Below are 19952 nucleotides of genomic sequence, written 5' to 3'. Positions count from 1 at the left end.
CCCAATTGGTAATGCTTGAACATGTCGGCTTTTTTTTGTTCAAGATCCTTCAGTTTTTGTTTGTAAGGCCCAATGCTGTGACTGCATTGAAAAAAACGGTTAATTTATGCCACAAAGCGCAGTATTGAGCAATATAGGATCACGCTGAGCTGCCTGGACAACAGGAATTTCTCCAGTTCCTCTGCACAGAAACTGCATACAAGTACTAATTAAAACTATTTTGTTGTTGTACTTTAGAATAATTGTGGGGCATTGGCTGTCAGCGTCCAAGAATTACGCTGTGATCGTCTCGTGGTTAGTACCCTACGTTGTGGCCACAGCAACCTTGGTTCGAATACGCGACACAGCAGTGCGGATAAAGAAATGAGACGGCAATGGGCCTGGCATTTTATTCAGTCATTGAAGTCTTGCTTTATGAACAACATTTCAACCATATCAGATAAAAGGGATATGAAATATCAATCAACCAATGGGAGTACAGAATTAGTAATGCTTGAACATGTCGGCTTTTTTTTGTTAAAGATCCTTCAGTTTTTGTTTGTAAGGCCCAATGCTGTGACTGCATTGAAAAAGCCGGTTAATGCAGCCACAAAGCGCAGTATTGAGCAATATAGGATCACGCTGAGCTGCCTGGACAACAGGAATTTCTCCAGTTCCTCTGCACAGAAACTGCATACAAGTACTAATTAAAACTATTTTGTTGTTGTACTTTAGAATAATTGTGGGGCATTGGCTGTCAGCGTCCAAGAATTACGCTGTGATCGTCTCGTGGTTAGTACTCTACGTTGTGGCCACAGCAACCTTGGTTCGAATACGCGACACAGCAGTGCGGATAAAGAAATGAGACGGCAATGGGCCTGGCATTTTATTCAGTCATTGAAGTCTTGCTTTATGAACAACATTTCAACCATATCAGATAAAAGGGATATGAAATATCAATCAACCAATGGGAGTACAGAATTAGTAATGCTTGAACATGTCGGCTTTTTTTTGTTAAAGATCCTTCAGTTTTTGTTTGTAAGGCCCAATGCTGTGACTGCATTGAAAAAGCCGGTTAATGCAGCCACAAAGCGGAGTATTGAACACTATAGGATCACGTTGAGCTGCCTGGACAACAGGAATTTCTCGAGTTCCTCTGCACAGAAACTGAATACAAGTACTAATTAAAACTATTTTGTTGTTGTACTTTAGAATAATTGTGCAACTTTGGCTGTCAGTGTCCAAGTAGTACGCCGTGATCGTATAGTGGTTAGTACTCTGCGTTGTGGCCGCAGCAACCTTGGTTTGAATATGCGTCACGGCAGTGCGGATAAAGAAATGAGACGGCAATGGGCCTGAAATTTTATTCAGTCATTGAAGTCTTGCTTTATTCACAACATTTCAACCATATCAGATAAAAGGGATATGAAATATCAATCAACCAATGGGAGTACCCAATTGGTAATGCTTGAACATGTCGGCTTTTTTTTGTTCAAGATCCTTCAGTTTTTGTTTGTAAGGCCCAATGCTGTGACTGCATTGAAAAAAACGGTTAATTTATGCCACAAAGCGCAGTATTGAGCAATATGGGATCACGCTGAGCTGCCTGGACAACAGGAATTTCTCCAGTTCCTCTGCACAGAAACTGCATACAAGTACTAATTAAAACTATTTTGTTGTTGTACTTTAGAATAATTGTGCAACTTTGGCTGTCAGTGTCCAAGTAGTACGCCGTGATCGTATAGTGGTTAGTACTCTGCGTTGTGGCCGCAGCAACCTCGGTTCGAATCCGAGTCACGGCAGTGTGGATGAAGCAATGGGCTTGGCATTTTATTCAGTCATTGAAGTCTTGCTTTATTAACAACATTTCAACCATATCAGATAAAAGGGATATGAAATATCAATCAACCAATGGGAGTACAGAATTAGTAATGCTTGAACATGTCGGCTTTTTTTTGTTGAAGTTCCTTCAGTGTTTGTTTGTAAGACCCAATGCTGTGACTCCAATGAAAAAGCCGGGTAATGTAGCCATAAAGTGGAGTATTGAGCAATATAGAATCACGTTGAGCTGCCTGGACAACAGGAAATTCTCTAGTTCCTCTGCACAGAAACTGCACACAAGTACTAATTAAAACTATTTTGTTGTTGTACTTTAGAATAATTGTGGGGCATTGGCTGTCAGCGTCCAAGTATTACGCTGTGATCGTCTCGTGGTTAGTACTCTACGTTGTGGCCACAGCAACCTTTGTTCGAATATGCGTCACGGCAGTGCGGATAAAGAAATGAGACGGCAATGGGCCTGGCATTTTATTCAGTCATTGAAGTCTTGCTTTATGAACAACATTTCAACCATATCAGATAAAAGGGATATGAAATATCAATCAACCAATGGGAGTACAGAATTGGTAATGCTTGAACATGTCGGCTTTTTTTTGTTCAAGATCCTTCAGTTTTTGTTTGCAAGGCCCAATGCTGTGACTGCATTGAAAAAGCCGGTTAATGTAGCCACAAAGCGGAGTATTGAGCACTATAGGATCACGTTGAGCTGCCTGGACAACAGGAATTTCTCTCGTTCCTCTGCACAGAAACTGCATACAAGTACTAATTAAAACTATTTTGTTGTTGTACTTTAGAATAATTGTGCAACTTTGGCTGTCAGTGTCCAAGTAGTACGCCGTGATCGTATAGTGGTTAGTGCTCTGCGTTGTGGCCGCAGCAACCTCGGTTCGAATCCGAGTCACGGCAGTGTGGATGAAGCAATGGGCTTGGCATTTTATTCAGTCATTGAAGTCTTGCTTTATTAACAACATTTCAACCATATCAGATCAAAGGGATATGAAATATCAATCAACCAATGGGAGTACAGAATTAGTAATGCTTGAACATGTCGGCTTTTTTTTGTTGAAGTTCCTTCAGTTTTTGTTTGTAAGACCCAATGCTGTGACTCCAATGAAAAAGCCGGGTAATGTAGCCACAAAGTGGAGTATTGAGCAATATAGAATCACGTTGAGCTGCCTGGACAACAGGAAATTCTCTAGTTCCTCTGCACAGAAACTGCACACAAGTACTAATTAAAACTATTTTGTTGTTGTACTTTAGAATAATTGTGGGGCATTGGCTGTCAGCGTCCAAGTATTACGCTGTGATCGTCTCGTGGTTAGTACTCTACGTTGTGGCCACAGCAACCTTTGTTCGAATATGCGTCACGGCAGTGCGGATAAAGAAATGAGACGGCAATGGGCCTGGCATTTTATTCAGTCATTGAAGTCTTGCTTTATTAACAACATTTCAACCATATCAGATAAAAGGGATATGAAATATCAATCAACCAATGGGAATACAGAATTAGTAATGCTTGAACATGTCGGCTGTTTTTTGTTGAAGTTCCTTCAGTTTTTGTTTGTAAGACCCAATGCTGTGACTCCAATGAAAAAGCCGGGTAATGTAGCCACAAAGTGGAGCATTGAGCAATATAGGATCACGTTGAGCTGCCTGGACAACAGGAAATTCTCTAGTTCCTCTGCACAGAAACTGCACACAAGTACTAATTAAAACTATTTTGTTGTTGTACTTTAGAATAATTGTGGGGCATTGGCTGTCAGCGTCCAAGTATTACGCTGTGATCGTCTCGTGGTTAGTACTCTCCGTTGTGGCCACAGCAACCTTGGTTTGAATATGCGTCACGGCAGTGCGGATAAAGAAATGAGACGGCAATGGGCCTGAAATTTTATTCAGTCATTGAAGTCTTGCTTTATTCACAACATTTCAACCATATCAGATAAAAGGGATATGAAATATCAATCAACCAATGGGAGTACCCAATTGGTAATGCTTGAACATGTCGGCTTTTTTTTGTTCAAGATCCTTCAGTTTTTGTTTGTAAGGCCCAATGCTGTGACTGCATTGAAAAAAACGGTTAATTTATGCCACAAAGCGCAGTATTGAGCAATATAGGATCACGCTGAGCTGCCTGGACAACAGGAATTTCTCCAGTTCCTCTGCACAGAAACTGCATACAAGTACTAATTAAAACTATTTTGTTGTTGTACTTTAGAATAATTGTGGGGCATTGGCTGTCAGCGTCCAAGAATTACGCTGTGATCGTCTCGTGGTTAGTACTCTACGTTGTGGCCACAGCAACCTTGGTTCGAATACGCGACACAGCAGTGCGGATAAAGAAATGAGACGGCAATGGGCCTGGCATTTTATTCAGTCATTGAAGTCTTGCTTTATGAACAACATTTCAACCATATCAGATAAAAGGGATATGAAATATCAATCAACCAATGGGAGTACAGAATTAGTAATGCTTGAACATGTCGGCTTTTTTTTGTTAAAGATCCTTCAGTTTTTGTTTGTAAGGCCCAATGCTGTGACTGCATTGAAAAAGCCGGTTAATGCAGCCACAAAGCGGAGTATTGAACACTATAGGATCACGTTGAGCTGCCTGGACAACAGGAATTTCTCGAGTTCCTCTGCACAGAAACTGAATACAAGTACTAATTAAAACTATTTTGTTGTTGTACTTTAGAATAATTGTGCAACTTTGGCTGTCAGTGTCCAAGTAGTACGCCGTGATCGTATAGTGGTTAGTACTCTGCGTTGTGGCCGCAGCAACCTCGGTTCGAATCCGAGTCACGGCAGTGTGGATAAAGCAATGGGCTTGGCATTTTATTCAGTCATTGAAGTCTTGCTTTATTAACAACATTTCAACCATATCAGATAAAAGGGATATGAAATATCAATCAACCAATGGGAATACAGAATTAGTAATGCTTGAACATGTCGGCTTTTTTTTGTTGAAGTTCCTTCAGTTTTTGTTTGTAAGACCCAATGCTGTGACTCCAATGAAAAAGCCGGGTAATGTAGCCACAAAGTGGAGCATTGAGCAATATAGGATCACGTTGAGCTGCCTGGACAACAGGAAATTCTCTAGTTCCTCTGCACAGAAACTGCACACAAGTACTAATTAAAACTATTTTGTTGTTGTACTTTAGAATAATTGTGGGGCATTGGCTGTCAGCGTCCAAGTATTACGCTGTGATCGTCTCGTGGTTAGTACTCTCCGTTGTGGCCACAGCAACCTTGGTTTGAATATGCGTCACGGCAGTGCGGATAAAGAAATGAGACGGCAATGGGCCTGAAATTTTATTCAGTCATTGAAGTCTTGCTTTATTCACAACATTTCAACCATATCAGATAAAAGGGATATGAAATATCAATCAACCAATGGGAGTACCCAATTGGTAATGCTTGAACATGTCGGCTTTTTTTTGTTCAAGATCCTTCAGTTTTTGTTTGTAAGGCCCAATGCTGTGACTGCATTGAAAAAAACGGTTAATTTATGCCACAAAGCGCAGTATTGAGCAATATAGGATCACGCTGAGCTGCCTGGACAACAGGAATTTCTCCAGTTCCTCTGCACAGAAACTGCATACAAGTACTAATTAAAACTATTTTGTTGTTGTACTTTAGAATAATTGTGGGGCATTGGCTGTCAGCGTCCAAGAATTACGCTGTGATCGTCTCGTGGTTAGTACTCTACGTTGTGGCCACAGCAACCTTGGTTCGAATACGCGTCACAGCAGTGCGGATAAAGAAATGAGACGGCAATGGGCCTGGCATTTTATTCAGTCATTGAAGTCTTGCTTTATGAACAACATTTCAACCATATCAGATAAAAGGGATATGAAATATCAATCAACCAATGGGAGTACAGAATTAGTAATGCTTGAACATGTCGGCTTTTTTTTGTTAAAGATCCTTCAGTTTTTGTTTGTAAGGCCCAATGCTGTGACTGCATTGAAAAAGCCGGTTAATGCAGCCACAAAGCGGAGTATTGAGCACTATAGGATCACGTTGAGCTGCCTGGACAACAGGAATTTCTCGAGTTCCTCTGCACAGAAACTGAATACAAGTACTAATTAAAACTATTTTGTTGTTGTACTTTAGAATAATTGTGCAACTTTGGCTGTCAGTGTCCAAGTAGTACGCCGTGATCGTATAGTGGTTAGTACTCTGTGTTGTGGCCGCAGCAACCTCGGTTCAAATCCGAGTCACGGCAGTGTGGATGAAGCAATGGGCTTGGCATTTTATTCAGTCATTGAAGTCTTGCTTTATGAACAACATTTCAACCATATCAGGTAAAAGGGATATGAAATATCAATCAACCAATGGGAGTACAGAATTAGTAATGCTTGAACATGTCGGCTTTTTTTTGTTGAAGTTCCTTCAGTTTTTGTTTGTAAGACCCAATGCTGTGACTCCAATGAAAAAGCCGGGTAATGTAGCCACAAAGTGGAGTATTGAGCAATATAGGATCACGTTGAGCTGCCTGGACAACAGGAAATTCTCTCGTTCCTCTGCACAGAAACTGCACACAAGTACTAATTAAAACTATTTTGTTGTTGTACTTTAGAATAATTGTGGGGCATTGGCTGTCAGCGTCCAAGTATTACGCTGTGATCGTCTCGTGGTTAGTACTCTACGTTGTGGCCACAGCAACCTTTGTTCGAATATGCGTCACGGCAGTGCGGATAAAGAAATGAGACGGCAATGGGCCTGGCATTTTATTCAGTCATTGAAGTCTTGCTTTATGAACAACATTTCAACCATATCAGATAAAAGGGATATGAAATATCAATCAACCAATGGGAGTACAGAATTAGTAATGCTTGAACATGTCGGCTTTTTTTTGTTCAAGATCCTTCAGTTTTTGTTTGTAAGGCCCAATGCTGTGACTGCATTGAAAAAAACGGTTAATTTGTGCCACAAAGCGGAGTATTGAGCAATATAGGATCACGCTGAGCTGCCTGGACAACAGGAATTTCTCCAGTTCCTCTGCACAGAAACTGCATACAAGTACTAATTAAAACTATTTTGTTGTTGTACTTTAGAATAATTGTGGGGCATTGGCTGTCAGCGTCCAAGAATTACGCTGTGATCGTCTCGTGGTTAGTACTCTACGTTGTGGCCACAGCAACCTTGGTTCGAATACGCGTCACGGCAGTGCGGATAAAGAAATGAGACGGCAATGGGCCTGGCATTTTATTCAGTCATTGAAGTCTTGCTTTATTCACAACATTTCAACCATATCAGATAAAAGGGATATGAAATATCAATCAACCAATGGGAGTACCCAATTGGTAATGCTTGAACATGTCGGCTTTTTTTTGTTCAAGATCCTTCAGTTTTTGTTTGTAAGGCCCAATGCTGTGACTGCATTGAAAAAAACGGTTAATTTATGCCACAAAGCGCAGTATTGAGCAATATAGGATCACGCTGAGCTGCCTGGACAACAGGAATTTCTCCAGTTCCTCTGCACAGAAACTGCATACAAGTACTAATTAAAACTATTTTGTTGTTGTACTTTAGAATAATTGTGGGGCATTGGCTGTCAGCGTCCAAGAATTACGCTGTGATCGTCTCGTGGTTAGTACTCTACGTTGTGGCCACAGCAACCTTGGTTCGAATATGCGTCACGGCAGTGCGGATAAAGAAATGAGACGGCAATGGGCCTGGCATTTTATTCAGTCATTGAAGTCTTGCTTTATGAACAACATTTCAACCATATCAGATAAAAGGGATATGAAATATCAATCAACCAATGGGAGTACAGAATTAGTAATGCTTGAACATGTCGGCTTTTTTTTGTTAAAGATCCTTCAGTTTTTGTTTGTAAGGCCCAATGCTGTGACTGCATTGAAAAAGCCGGTTAATGCAGCCACAAAGCGGAGTATTGAGCACTATAGGATCACGTTGAGCTGCCTGGACAACAGGAATTTCTCGAGTTCCTCTGCACAGAAACTGAATACAAGTACTAATTAAAACTATTTTGTTGTTGTACTTTAGAATAATTGTGCAACTTTGGCTGTCAGTGTCCAAGTAGTACGCCGTGATCGTATAGTGGTTAGTACTCTGTGTTGTGGCCGCAGCAACCTCGGTTCGAATCCGAGTCACGGCAGTGTGGATGAAGCAATGGGCTTGGCATTTTATTCAGTCATTGAAGTCTTGCTTTATTAACAACATTTCAACCATATCAGATAAAAGGGATATGAAATATCAATCAACCAATGGGAGTACAGAATTAGTAATGCTTGAACATGTCGGCTTTTTTTTGTTGAAGTTCCTTCAGTTTTTGTTTGTAAGACCCAATGCTGTGACTCCAATGAAAAAGCCGGGTAATGTAGCCACAAAGTGGAGTATTGAGCAATATAGGATCACGTTAAGCTGCCTGGACAACAGGAAATTCTCTAGTTCCTCTGCACAGAAACTGCACACAAGTACTAATTAAAACTATTTTGTTGTTGTACTTTAGAATAATTGTGGGGCATTGGCTGTCAGCGTCCAAGTATTACGCTGTGATCGTCTCGTGGTTAGTACTCTACGTTGTGGCCACAGCAACCTTTGTTCGAATATGCGTCACGGCAGTGCGGATAAAGAAATGAGACGGCAATGGGCCTGGCATTTTATTCAGTCATTGAAGTCTTGCTTTATGAACAACATTTCAACCATATCAGATAAAAGGGATATGAAATATCAATCAACCAATGGGAGTACAGAATTGGTAATGCTTGAACATGTCGGCTTTTTTTTGTTCAAGATCCTTCAGTTTTTGTTTGCAAGGCCCAATGCTGTGACTGCATTGAAAAAGCCGGTTAATGTAGCCACAAAGCGGAGTATTGAGCACTATAGGATCACGTTGAGCTGCCTGGACAACAGGAATTTCTCTCGTTCCTCTGCACAGAAACTGCATACAAGTACTAATTAAAACTATTTTGTTGTTGTACTTTAGAATAATTGTGCAACTTTGGCTGTCAGTGTCCAAGTAGTACGCCGTGATCGTATAGTGGTTAGTACTCTGCGTTGTGGCCGCAGCAACCTCGGTTCGAATCCGAGTCACGGCAGTGTGGATAAAGCAATGGGCTTGGCATTTTATTCAGTCATTGAAGTCTTGCTTTATTAACAACATTTCAACCATATCAGATAAAAGGGATATGAAATATCAATCAACCAATGGGAATACAGAATTAGTAATGCTTGAACATGTCGGCTTTTTTTTGTTGAAGTTCCTTCAGTTTTTGTTTGTAAGACCCAATGCTGTGACTCCAATGAAAAAGCCGGGTAATGTAGCCACAAAGTGGAGCATTGAGCAATATAGGATCACGTTGAGCTGCCTGGACAACAGGAAATTCTCTAGTTCCTCTGCACAGAAACTGCACACAAGTACTAATTAAAACTATTTTGTTGTTGTACTTTAGAATAATTGTGGGGCATTGGCTGTCAGCGTCCAAGTATTACGCTGTGATCGTCTCGTGGTTAGTACTCTCCGTTGTGGCCACAGCAACCTTGGTTTGAATATGCGTCACGGCAGTGCGGATAAAGAAATGAGACGGCAATGGGCCTGAAATTTTATTCAGTCATTGAAGTCTTGCTTTATTCACAACATTTCAACCATATCAGATAAAAGGGATATGAAATATCAATCAACCAATGGGAGTACCCAATTGGTAATGCTTGAACATGTCGGCTTTTTTTTGTTCAAGATCCTTCAGTTTTTGTTTGTAAGGCCCAATGCTGTGACTGCATTGAAAAAAACGGTTAATTTATGCCACAAAGCGCAGTATTGAGCAATATAGGATCACGCTGAGCTGCCTGGACAACAGGAATTTCTCCAGTTCCTCTGCACAGAAACTGCATACAAGTACTAATTAAAACTATTTTGTTGTTGTACTTTAGAATAATTGTGGGGCATTGGCTGTCAGCGTCCAAGAATTACGCTGTGATCGTCTCGTGGTTAGTACTCTACGTTGTGGCCACAGCAACCTTGGTTCGAATACGCGACACAGCAGTGCGGATAAAGAAATGAGACGGCAATGGGCCTGGCATTTTATTCAGTCATTGAAGTCTTGCTTTATGAACAACATTTCAACCATATCAGATAAAAGGGATATGAAATATCAATCAACCAATGGGAGTACAGAATTAGTAATGCTTGAACATGTCGGCTTTTTTTTGTTAAAGATCCTTCAGTTTTTGTTTGTAAGGCCCAATGCTGTGACTGCATTGAAAAAGCCGGTTAATGCAGCCACAAAGCGGAGTATTGAACACTATAGGATCACGTTGAGCTGCCTGGACAACAGGAATTTCTCGAGTTCCTCTGCACAGAAACTGAATACAAGTACTAATTAAAACTATTTTGTTGTTGTACTTTAGAATAATTGTGCAACTTTGGCTGTCAGTGTCCAAGTAGTACGCCGTGATCGTATAGTGGTTAGTACTCTGCGTTGTGGCCGCAGCAACCTCGGTTCGAATCCGAGTCACGGCAGTGTGGATAAAGCAATGGGCTTGGCATTTTATTCAGTCATTGAAGTCTTGCTTTATTAACAACATTTCAACCATATCAGATAAAAGGGATATGAAATATCAATCAACCAATGGGAATACAGAATTAGTAATGCTTGAACATGTCGGCTTTTTTTTGTTGAAGTTCCTTCAGTTTTTGTTTGTAAGACCCAATGCTGTGACTCCAATGAAAAAGCCGGGTAATGTAGCCACAAAGTGGAGCATTGAGCAATATAGGATCACGTTGAGCTGCCTGGACAACAGGAAATTCTCTAGTTCCTCTGCACAGAAACTGCACACAAGTACTAATTAAAACTATTTTGTTGTTGTACTTTAGAATAATTGTGGGGCATTGGCTGTCAGCGTCCAAGTATTACGCTGTGATCGTCTCGTGGTTAGTACTCTCCGTTGTGGCCACAGCAACCTTGGTTTGAATATGCGTCACGGCAGTGCGGATAAAGAAATGAGACGGCAATGGGCCTGAAATTTTATTCAGTCATTGAAGTCTTGCTTTATTCACAACATTTCAACCATATCAGATAAAAGGGATATGAAATATCAATCAACCAATGGGAGTACCCAATTGGTAATGCTTGAACATGTCGGCTTTTTTTTGTTCAAGATCCTTCAGTTTTTGTTTGTAAGGCCCAATGCTGTGACTGCATTGAAAAAAACGGTTAATTTATGCCACAAAGCGCAGTATTGAGCAATATAGGATCACGCTGAGCTGCCTGGACAACAGGAATTTCTCCAGTTCCTCTGCACAGAAACTGCATACAAGTACTAATTAAAACTATTTTGTTGTTGTACTTTAGAATAATTGTGGGGCATTGGCTGTCAGCGTCCAAGAATTACGCTGTGATCGTCTCGTGGTTAGTACTCTACGTTGTGGCCACAGCAACCTTGGTTCGAATACGCGTCACAGCAGTGCGGATAAAGAAATGAGACGGCAATGGGCCTGGCATTTTATTCAGTCATTGAAGTCTTGCTTTATGAACAACATTTCAACCATATCAGATAAAAGGGATATGAAATATCAATCAACCAATGGGAGTACAGAATTAGTAATGCTTGAACATGTCGGCTTTTTTTTGTTAAAGATCCTTCAGTTTTTGTTTGTAAGGCCCAATGCTGTGACTGCATTGAAAAAGCCGGTTAATGCAGCCACAAAGCGGAGTATTGAGCACTATAGGATCACGTTGAGCTGCCTGGACAACAGGAATTTCTCGAGTTCCTCTGCACAGAAACTGAATACAAGTACTAATTAAAACTATTTTGTTGTTGTACTTTAGAATAATTGTGCAACTTTGGCTGTCAGTGTCCAAGTAGTACGCCGTGATCGTATAGTGGTTAGTACTCTGTGTTGTGGCCGCAGCAACCTCGGTTCAAATCCGAGTCACGGCAGTGTGGATGAAGCAATGGGCTTGGCATTTTATTCAGTCATTGAAGTCTTGCTTTATGAACAACATTTCAACCATATCAGGTAAAAGGGATATGAAATATCAATCAACCAATGGGAGTACAGAATTAGTAATGCTTGAACATGTCGGCTTTTTTTTGTTGAAGTTCCTTCAGTTTTTGTTTGTAAGACCCAATGCTGTGACTCCAATGAAAAAGCCGGGTAATGTAGCCACAAAGTGGAGTATTGAGCAATATAGGATCACGTTGAGCTGCCTGGACAACAGGAAATTCTCTCGTTCCTCTGCACAGAAACTGCACACAAGTACTAATTAAAACTATTTTGTTGTTGTACTTTAGAATAATTGTGGGGCATTGGCTGTCAGCGTCCAAGTATTACGCTGTGATCGTCTCGTGGTTAGTACTCTACGTTGTGGCCACAGCAACCTTTGTTCGAATATGCGTCACGGCAGTGCGGATAAAGAAATGAGACGGCAATGGGCCTGGCATTTTATTCAGTCATTGAAGTCTTGCTTTATGAACAACATTTCAACCATATCAGATAAAAGGGATATGAAATATCAATCAACCAATGGGAGTACAGAATTAGTAATGCTTGAACATGTCGGCTTTTTTTTGTTCAAGATCCTTCAGTTTTTGTTTGTAAGGCCCAATGCTGTGACTGCATTGAAAAAAACGGTTAATTTGTGCCACAAAGCGGAGTATTGAGCAATATAGGATCACGCTGAGCTGCCTGGACAACAGGAATTTCTCCAGTTCCTCTGCACAGAAACTGCATACAAGTACTAATTAAAACTATTTTGTTGTTGTACTTTAGAATAATTGTGGGGCATTGGCTGTCAGCGTCCAAGAATTACGCTGTGATCGTCTCGTGGTTAGTACTCTACGTTGTGGCCACAGCAACCTTGGTTCGAATACGCGTCACGGCAGTGCGGATAAAGAAATGAGACGGCAATGGGCCTGGCATTTTATTCAGTCATTGAAGTCTTGCTTTATTAACAACATTTCAACCATATCAGATAAAAGGGATATGAAATATCAATCAACCAATGGGAATACCCAATTGGTAATGCTTGAACATGTCGTCTTTTTTTTGTTCAAGATCCTTCAGTTTTTGTTTGTAAGGCCCAATGCTGTGACTGCATTGAAAAAGCCGGGTAATGTAGCCACAAAGCGGAGATTGAAAACTGTTGGATCACGTTGAACTGCCTGGACAACAGGAATTTCTCTCGTTCCTCTGCACAGAAACTGCATACAAGTACTAATTAAAACTATTTTGTTGTTGTACTTTAGAATATTTGTGCAACTTTGGCTGTCAGTGTCCAAGTAGTACGCCGTGATCGTATAGTGGTTAGTACTCTGCGTTGTGGCCGCAGCAACCTCGGTTCAAATAGGTGTCATGGCAGTGTGGATAAAGCAAAGGGCTTGGCATTTTATTCAGTCATTGAAGTCTTGCTTTCTCAACAACATTTCAACCATATCAGATAAAAGGGATATGAAATATCAATCAACCAATGGGAGTACAGAATTGGTAATGCTTGAACATGTCGGCTTTTTTTTGTTCAAGATCCTTCAGTTTTTGTTTGTAAGGCCCAATGCTGTGACTGCAATGAAAAAGCTGGTTAATGTAGCCACAAAGCCAAGTATTGAGCACGATAGGATCACGTTGAGCTGCCTGGACAACAGGAATTTCTCTTGTTGCTCTGCACAGAAACTGCATACAAGTACTAATTAAAACTATTTTGTTGTTGTACTTTAGAATAATTGTGCGACTTTGGCTGTCAGTGTCCAAGTAGTACGCCGTGATCGTATAGTGGTTAGTACTCTGCGTTGTGGCCGCAGCAACCTCGGTTCAAATCGGAGTCATGGCAGTGTGGATAAAGCAATGGGCTTGGCATTTTATCCAGTCATTGAAGTCTTGCTTTATTAACAACATTTCAACCATGTCAGATAAAAGGGACATGAAATATCAATCAACCAATGGGAGTACAGAATTAGTAATGCTTGAACATGTCGGCTTTTTTTTGTTAAAGTTCCTTCAGTTTTTGTTTGTAAGGCCCAATGCTGTGACTCCAATGAAAAAGCCGGGTTATGTAGCCACAAAGTGGAGTATTGAGCAATATAGGATCACGTTAAGCTGCCTGGACAACAGGAAATTCTCTCGTCTCTATGCACAGAAACTGCATACAAGTACTAATTAAAACTATTTTGTTGTTGTACTTTAGAATAATTGTGGGGCATTGGCTGTCAGCGTCCAAGTATTACGCTGTGATCGTATAGTGGTTCGTACTCTACGTTGTGGCCACAGCAACCTTTGTTCGAATATGCGTCACGGCAGTGCGGATAAAGAAATGAGACGGCAATGGGCCTGGCATTTTATTCAGTCATTGAAGTCTTGCTTTATGAACAACATTTCAACCATATCAAATAAAAGGGATATGAAATATCAATCAACCAATGGGAGTACAGAATTAGTAATACTTGAACATGTCGGCTTTTTTTTGTTCAAGATCCTTCAGTTTTTGTTTGTAAGGCCCAATGCTGTGACTGCATTGAAAAAGCCGGTTAATGTAGCCACAAAGCGGAGTATTGAGCACTATAGGATCACGCTGAGCTGCCTGGACAACAGGAATTTCTCTCGTTCCTCTGCACAGAAACTGCATACAAGTACTAATTAAAACTATTTTGTTGTTGTACTTTAGAATAATTGTGCGACTTTGGCTGTCAGTGTCCAAGTAGTACGCCGTGATCGTATAGTGGTTAGTACTCTGCGTTGTGGCCGCAGCAACCTCGGTTCGAATCCGAGTCATGGCAGTGTGGATAAAGCAATGGGCTTGGCATTTTATTCAGTCATTGAAGTCTTGCTTTATTAACAACATTTCAACCATATCAGATAAAAGGGATATGAAATATCAATCAACCAATGGGAGTACAGAATTAGTAATGCTTGAACATGTCGGCTTTTTTTTGTTGAAGTTCCTTCAGTTTTTGTTTGTAAGGCCCAATGCTGTGACTCCAATGAAAAAGTTGGTTAATGTAGCCACAAAGTGGAGTATTGAGCAATATAGGATCACGTTGAGCTGCCTGGACAACAGGAAATTCTGTAGTTCCTCTGCACAGAAACTGCATACAAGTACTAATTAAAACTATTTTGTTGTTGTACTTTAGAATAATTGTGGGGCATTGGCTGTCAGCGTCCAAGAATTACGCTGTGATCGTCTCGTGGTTAGTACTCTACGTTGTGGCCACAGCAACCTTGGTTCGAATACGCGACACAGCAGTGCGGATAAAGAAATGAGACGGCAATGGGCCTGGCATTTTATTCAGTCATTGAAGTCTTGCTTTATGAACAACATTTCAACCATATCAGATAAAAGGGATATGAAATATCAATCAACCAATGGGAGTACAGAATTGGTAATGCTTGAACATGTCGGCTTTTTTTTGTTCAAGATCCTTCAGTTTTTGTTTGTAAGGCCCAATGCTGTGACTGCATTGAAAAAGCCGGTTAATGTAGCCACAAAGCGGAGTATTGAGCACTATAGGATCACGTTGAGCTTCCTGGACAACAGGAATTTCTCTTGTTGCTCTGCACAGAAACTGCATACAAGTACTAATTAAAACTATTTTGTTGTTGTACTTTAGAATAATTGTGCGACTTTGGCTGTCAGTGTCCAAGTAGTACGCCGTGATCGTATAGTGGTTAGTACTCTGCGTTGTGGCCGCAGCAACCTCGGTTCGAATCCGAGTCATGGCAGTGTGGATAAAGCAAAGGGCTTGGCATTTTATCCAGTCATTGAAGTCTTGCTTTATTAACAACATTTCAACCATATCAGATAAAAGGGATATGAAATATCAATCAACCAATGGGAGTACAGAATTAGTAATGCTTGAACATGTCGGCTTTTTTTTGTTAAAGTTCCTTCAGTTTTTGTTTGTACGGCCCAATGCTGTGACTCCAATGAAAAAGCCGGGTAATGTAGCCACAAAGTGGAGTATTGAGCAATATAGGATCACGTTGAGCTGCCTGGACAACAGGAAATTCTCTAGTTCCTCTGCACAGAAACTGCATACAAGTACTAATTAAAACTATTTTGTTGTTGTACTTTAGAATAATTGTGGGGCATTGGCTGTCAGCGTCCAAGTATTACGCTGTGATCGTCTCGTGGTTAGTACTCTACATTGTGGCCGCAGCAACCTTTGTTCGAATACGCGTCACGGCAGTGCGGATAAAGAAATGAGACGGCAATGGGCCTGGCATTTTATTCAGTCATTGAAGTCTTGCTTTATGAACAACATTTCAACCATATCAGATAAAAGGGATATGAAATATCAATCAACCAATGGGAGTACAGAATTGGTAATGCTTGAACATGTCGGCTTTTTTTTGTTCAAGATCCTTCAGTTTTTGTTTGTAAGGCCCAATGCTGTGACTGCAATGAAAAAGCTGGTTAATGTAGCCACAAAGCCAAGTATTGAGCACGATAGGATCACGTTGAGCTGCCTGGACAACAGAAATTTCTCTTGTTCCTCTGCACAGAAACTGAATACAAGTACTAATTAAAACTATTTTGTTGTTGTACTTTAGAATAATTGTGCGACTTTGGCTGTCAGTGTCCAAGTAGTACGCCGTGATCGTATAGTGGTTAGTACTCTGCGTTGTGGCCGCAGCAACCTCGGTTCGTATCCGAGTCAAGGCAGTGTGGGTAAAGCAATGGGCTTGGCATTTTATTCAGTCATTGAAGTCTTGCTTTATGAACAACATTTCAACCATATCAGATAAAAGGGATATGAAATATCAATCAACCAATGGGAGTACAGAATTGGTAATGCTTGAACATGTCGGCTTTTTTTTGTTCAAGATCCTTCAGTTTTTGTTCGTAAGGCCCAATGCTGTGACTGCATTGAAAAAGCCGGTTAATGTAGCCACAAAGCAGAGTATTGAGCACTTTCGGATCACGTTGAGCTGCCTGGACAACAGAAATTTCTCTTGTTGCTCTGCACAGAAACTGCATACAAGTACTAATTAAAACTATTTTGTTGTTGTACTTTAGAATAATTGTGCGACTTTGGCTGTCAGTGTCCAAGTAGTACGCCGTGATCGTATAGTGGTTAGTACTCTGCGTTGTGGCCGCAGCAACCTCGGTTCAAATCGGAGTCATGGCAGTGTGGATAAAGCAATGGGCTTGGCATTTTATCCAGTCATTGAAGTCTTGCTTTATTAACAACATTTCAACCATATCAGATAAAAGGGATATGAAATATCAATCAACCAATGGGAGTACAGAATTAGTAATGCTTGAACATGTCGGCTTTTTTTTGTTAAAGTTCCTTCAGTTTTTGTTTGTAAGGCCCAATGCTGTGACTCCAATGAAAAAGCCGGGTAATGTAGCCACAAAGTGGAGTATTGAGCAATATAGGATCACGTTGAGCTGCCTGGACAACAGGAAATTCTCTAGTTCCTCTGCACAGAAACTGCATACAAGTACTAATTAAAACTATTTTGTTGTTGTACTTTAGAATAATTGTGGGGCATTGGCTGTCAGCGTCCAAGTATTACGCTGTGATCGTCTCGTGGTTAGTACTCTACATTGTGGCCGCAGCAACCTTTGTTCGAATACGCGTCACGGCAGTGCGGATAAAGAAATGAGACGGCAATGGGCTTGGCATTTTATTCAGTCATTGAAGTCTTGCTTTATGAACAACATTTCAACCATATCAGATAAAAGGGATATGAAATATCAATCAACCAATGGGAGTACAGAATTGGTAATGCTTGAACATGTCGGCTTTTTTTTGTTCAAGATCCTTCAGTTTTTGTTCGTAAGGCCCAATGCTGTGACTGCATTGAAAAAGCCGGTTAATGTAGCCACAAAGCGGAGTATTGAGCACTATAGGATCACGTTGAGCTTCCTGGACAACAGGAATTTCTCTTGTTGCTCTGCACAGAAACTGCATACAAGTACTAATTAAAACTATTTTGTTGTTGTACTTTAGAATAATTGTGCGACTTTGGCTGTCAGTGTCCAAGTAGTACGCCGTGATCGTATAGTGGTTAGTACTCTGCGTTGTGGCCGCAGCAACCTCGGTTCAAATCGGAGTCATGGCAGTGTGGATAAAGCAAAGGGCTTGGCATTTTATCCAGTCATTGAAGTCTTGCTTTATTAACAACATTTCAACCATATCAGATAAAAGGGATATGAAATATCAATCAACCAATGGGAGTACAGAATTAGTAATGCTTGAACATGTCGGCTTTTTTTTGTTAAAGTTCCTTCAGTTTTTGTTTGTACGGCCCAATGCTGTGACTCCAATGAAAAAGCCGGGTAATGTAGCCACAAAGTGGAGTATTGAGCAATATAGGATCACGTTGAGCTGCCTGGACAACAGGAAATTCTCTAGTTCCTCTGCACAGAAACTGCATACAAGTACTAATTAAAACTATTTTGTTGTTGTACTTTAGAATAATTGTGGGGCATTGGCTGTCAGCGTCCAAGTATTACGCTGTGATCGTCTCGTGGTTAGTACTCTACATTGTGGCCGCAGCAACCTTTGTTCGAATACGCGTCACGGCAGTGCGGATAAAGAAATGAGACGGCAATGGGCCTGGCATTTTATTCAGTCATTGAAGTCTTGCTTTATGAACAACATTTCAACCATATCAGATAAAAGGGATATGAAATATCAATCAACCAATGGGAGTACAGAATTGGTAATGCTTGAACATGTCGGCTTTTTTTTGTTCAAGATCCTTCAGTTTTTGTTTGTAAGGCCCAATGCTGTGACTGCATTGAAAAAGCCGGTTAATGTAGCCACAAAGCGGAGTATTGAGCACTATAGGATCACGTTGAGCTGCCTGGACAACAGGAATTTCTCTCGTTCCTCTGCACAGAAACTGCATACAAGTAGTAATTAAAACTATTTTGTTGTTGTACTTTAGAATAATTGTGCGACTTTGGCTGTCAGTGTCCAAGTAGTACGCCGTGATCGTATAGTGGTTAGTACTCTGTGTTGTGGCCGCAGCAACCTCGGTTCGAATCCGAGTTACGGTAGTGTGGATAAAGCAATTAGACGGCAATGTGCCTGGCATTTTATTCAATCATTGAAGTCTTGCTTTATTAACAACATTTCAACCATATTTGATAAAAGGGAAATTAAATATCAATCAACCAATGTGCGTACAGAATTGGTAATGCTTGAACATGTCGGCATTTTTTTGTTCAAGATCCTTCAGTTTTTGTTTGTAAGGCCCAATGCTGTGACTGCAATGAAAAAGCCGGTTAATGCAGCAACCTCGGTTCGAATCCTAGTTAAGGCATTGTGGATGAAACAATGACACGGCAATGGGCTACATATTTTATTTAGTAACTGAAGTGAATTACAATCGTGAGGTTTATGAACAACACTTCAACGGCAATATAGCTTTGAAGAGTTGAGCGGCCCCCAGTCTTGGTCATTATTCATGTATGATTACTGATGATGAGCGTCAGTGAGCTATTTGACCATAGCAGGGTTCTGAAGGACAGTATTAATCGTCATTTCGAAAGGCTCGGATTAATCATGGACAGTCAGCATGGATTTGTTATGGGACGGTCGTGACTGACTATCTGGATTGAATTTTCTGAGGAGGAAACAAGGAGAGTTGATGAGCATAATGCGTTTGATGTAGAATACAAGAATTTTAGCAAGGCATTTGACAAGGTACAACATAGCAGAGTGGTCGGAAAAATAAAAGCCAATGGGATCCAAGAGAAAGTGGCAAGTTTGATCCAACATTGGCTCAATGACAGGAAGCAAAGTTGAATGGTCGACAGGAGTTTTTGTGACTGGCAGCTTGTTTCCATCGGGGTTCCGCAGGTCTCAATACATCGTCCCTTGCTTTTTATGCTATATATTGAGACATTAATTTAGCGGACATGATTTTGAAATGGAATTCAATCCAGAGGAAATGCATTTGGGGAGGGGCAACAAGGCATGGGAATATACAATAAATGGTCGGATGCTGAGAAGTGTAGAGGAACCGAGGGACCTTGGAGTGAATGTCCACCGGTCCCTGAAAGTAACACGACAGGTACAGGATCACGGCGTGCTGCGTAGCTAACAGGAAAGTTTCTGGTTATTATGCACAGAAATGGGACACAAGTGCAAAGTAAAACCATTTTGTTTTTGAACTTTAGAATAATTGGGGGCTAGTGAATAGCAGGGGCTAT

General features: G+C 40.8%; 1 protein-coding gene and 10 non-coding genes across 11 annotated transcripts in view; all 11 read left to right on the top strand.

The window, feature by feature from the left end:
- tex14 (testis expressed 14, intercellular bridge forming factor) overlaps nucleotides 1–19952 on the top strand; it is a 270693-nt gene that overhangs the window by 126701 nt on the left and 124040 nt on the right. The window lies entirely within an intron of this gene.
- On the top strand, nucleotides 1710–1781 carry trnah-gug (transfer RNA histidin (anticodon GUG)). Its single transcript has one exon. It is a non-coding gene; the product is annotated as a tRNA-His (tRNA).
- On the top strand, nucleotides 2653–2724 carry trnah-gug (transfer RNA histidin (anticodon GUG)). The gene has a single exon. It is a non-coding gene; the product is annotated as a tRNA-His (tRNA).
- Nucleotides 4551–4622, top strand: trnah-gug (transfer RNA histidin (anticodon GUG)). Its single transcript has one exon. It is a non-coding gene; the product is annotated as a tRNA-His (tRNA).
- trnah-gug (transfer RNA histidin (anticodon GUG)) lies at nucleotides 5972–6043 on the top strand. Its single transcript has one exon. It is a non-coding gene; the product is annotated as a tRNA-His (tRNA).
- On the top strand, nucleotides 7871–7942 carry trnah-gug (transfer RNA histidin (anticodon GUG)). The gene has a single exon. It is a non-coding gene; the product is annotated as a tRNA-His (tRNA).
- On the top strand, nucleotides 8814–8885 carry trnah-gug (transfer RNA histidin (anticodon GUG)). The gene has a single exon. It is a non-coding gene; the product is annotated as a tRNA-His (tRNA).
- trnah-gug (transfer RNA histidin (anticodon GUG)) lies at nucleotides 10235–10306 on the top strand. Its single transcript has one exon. It is a non-coding gene; the product is annotated as a tRNA-His (tRNA).
- Nucleotides 11656–11727, top strand: trnah-gug (transfer RNA histidin (anticodon GUG)). The gene has a single exon. It is a non-coding gene; the product is annotated as a tRNA-His (tRNA).
- On the top strand, nucleotides 14485–14556 carry trnah-gug (transfer RNA histidin (anticodon GUG)). The gene has a single exon. It is a non-coding gene; the product is annotated as a tRNA-His (tRNA).
- On the top strand, nucleotides 15428–15499 carry trnah-gug (transfer RNA histidin (anticodon GUG)). The gene has a single exon. It is a non-coding gene; the product is annotated as a tRNA-His (tRNA).

Source organism: Pristiophorus japonicus, chromosome 16 (genome assembly GCF_044704955.1).
Source record: "Pristiophorus japonicus isolate sPriJap1 chromosome 16, sPriJap1.hap1, whole genome shotgun sequence".
Taxonomy (NCBI): Eukaryota; Metazoa; Chordata; class Chondrichthyes; family Pristiophoridae; genus Pristiophorus; species Pristiophorus japonicus.
This window is presented reverse-complemented; position numbering and strand designations above follow the sequence as displayed.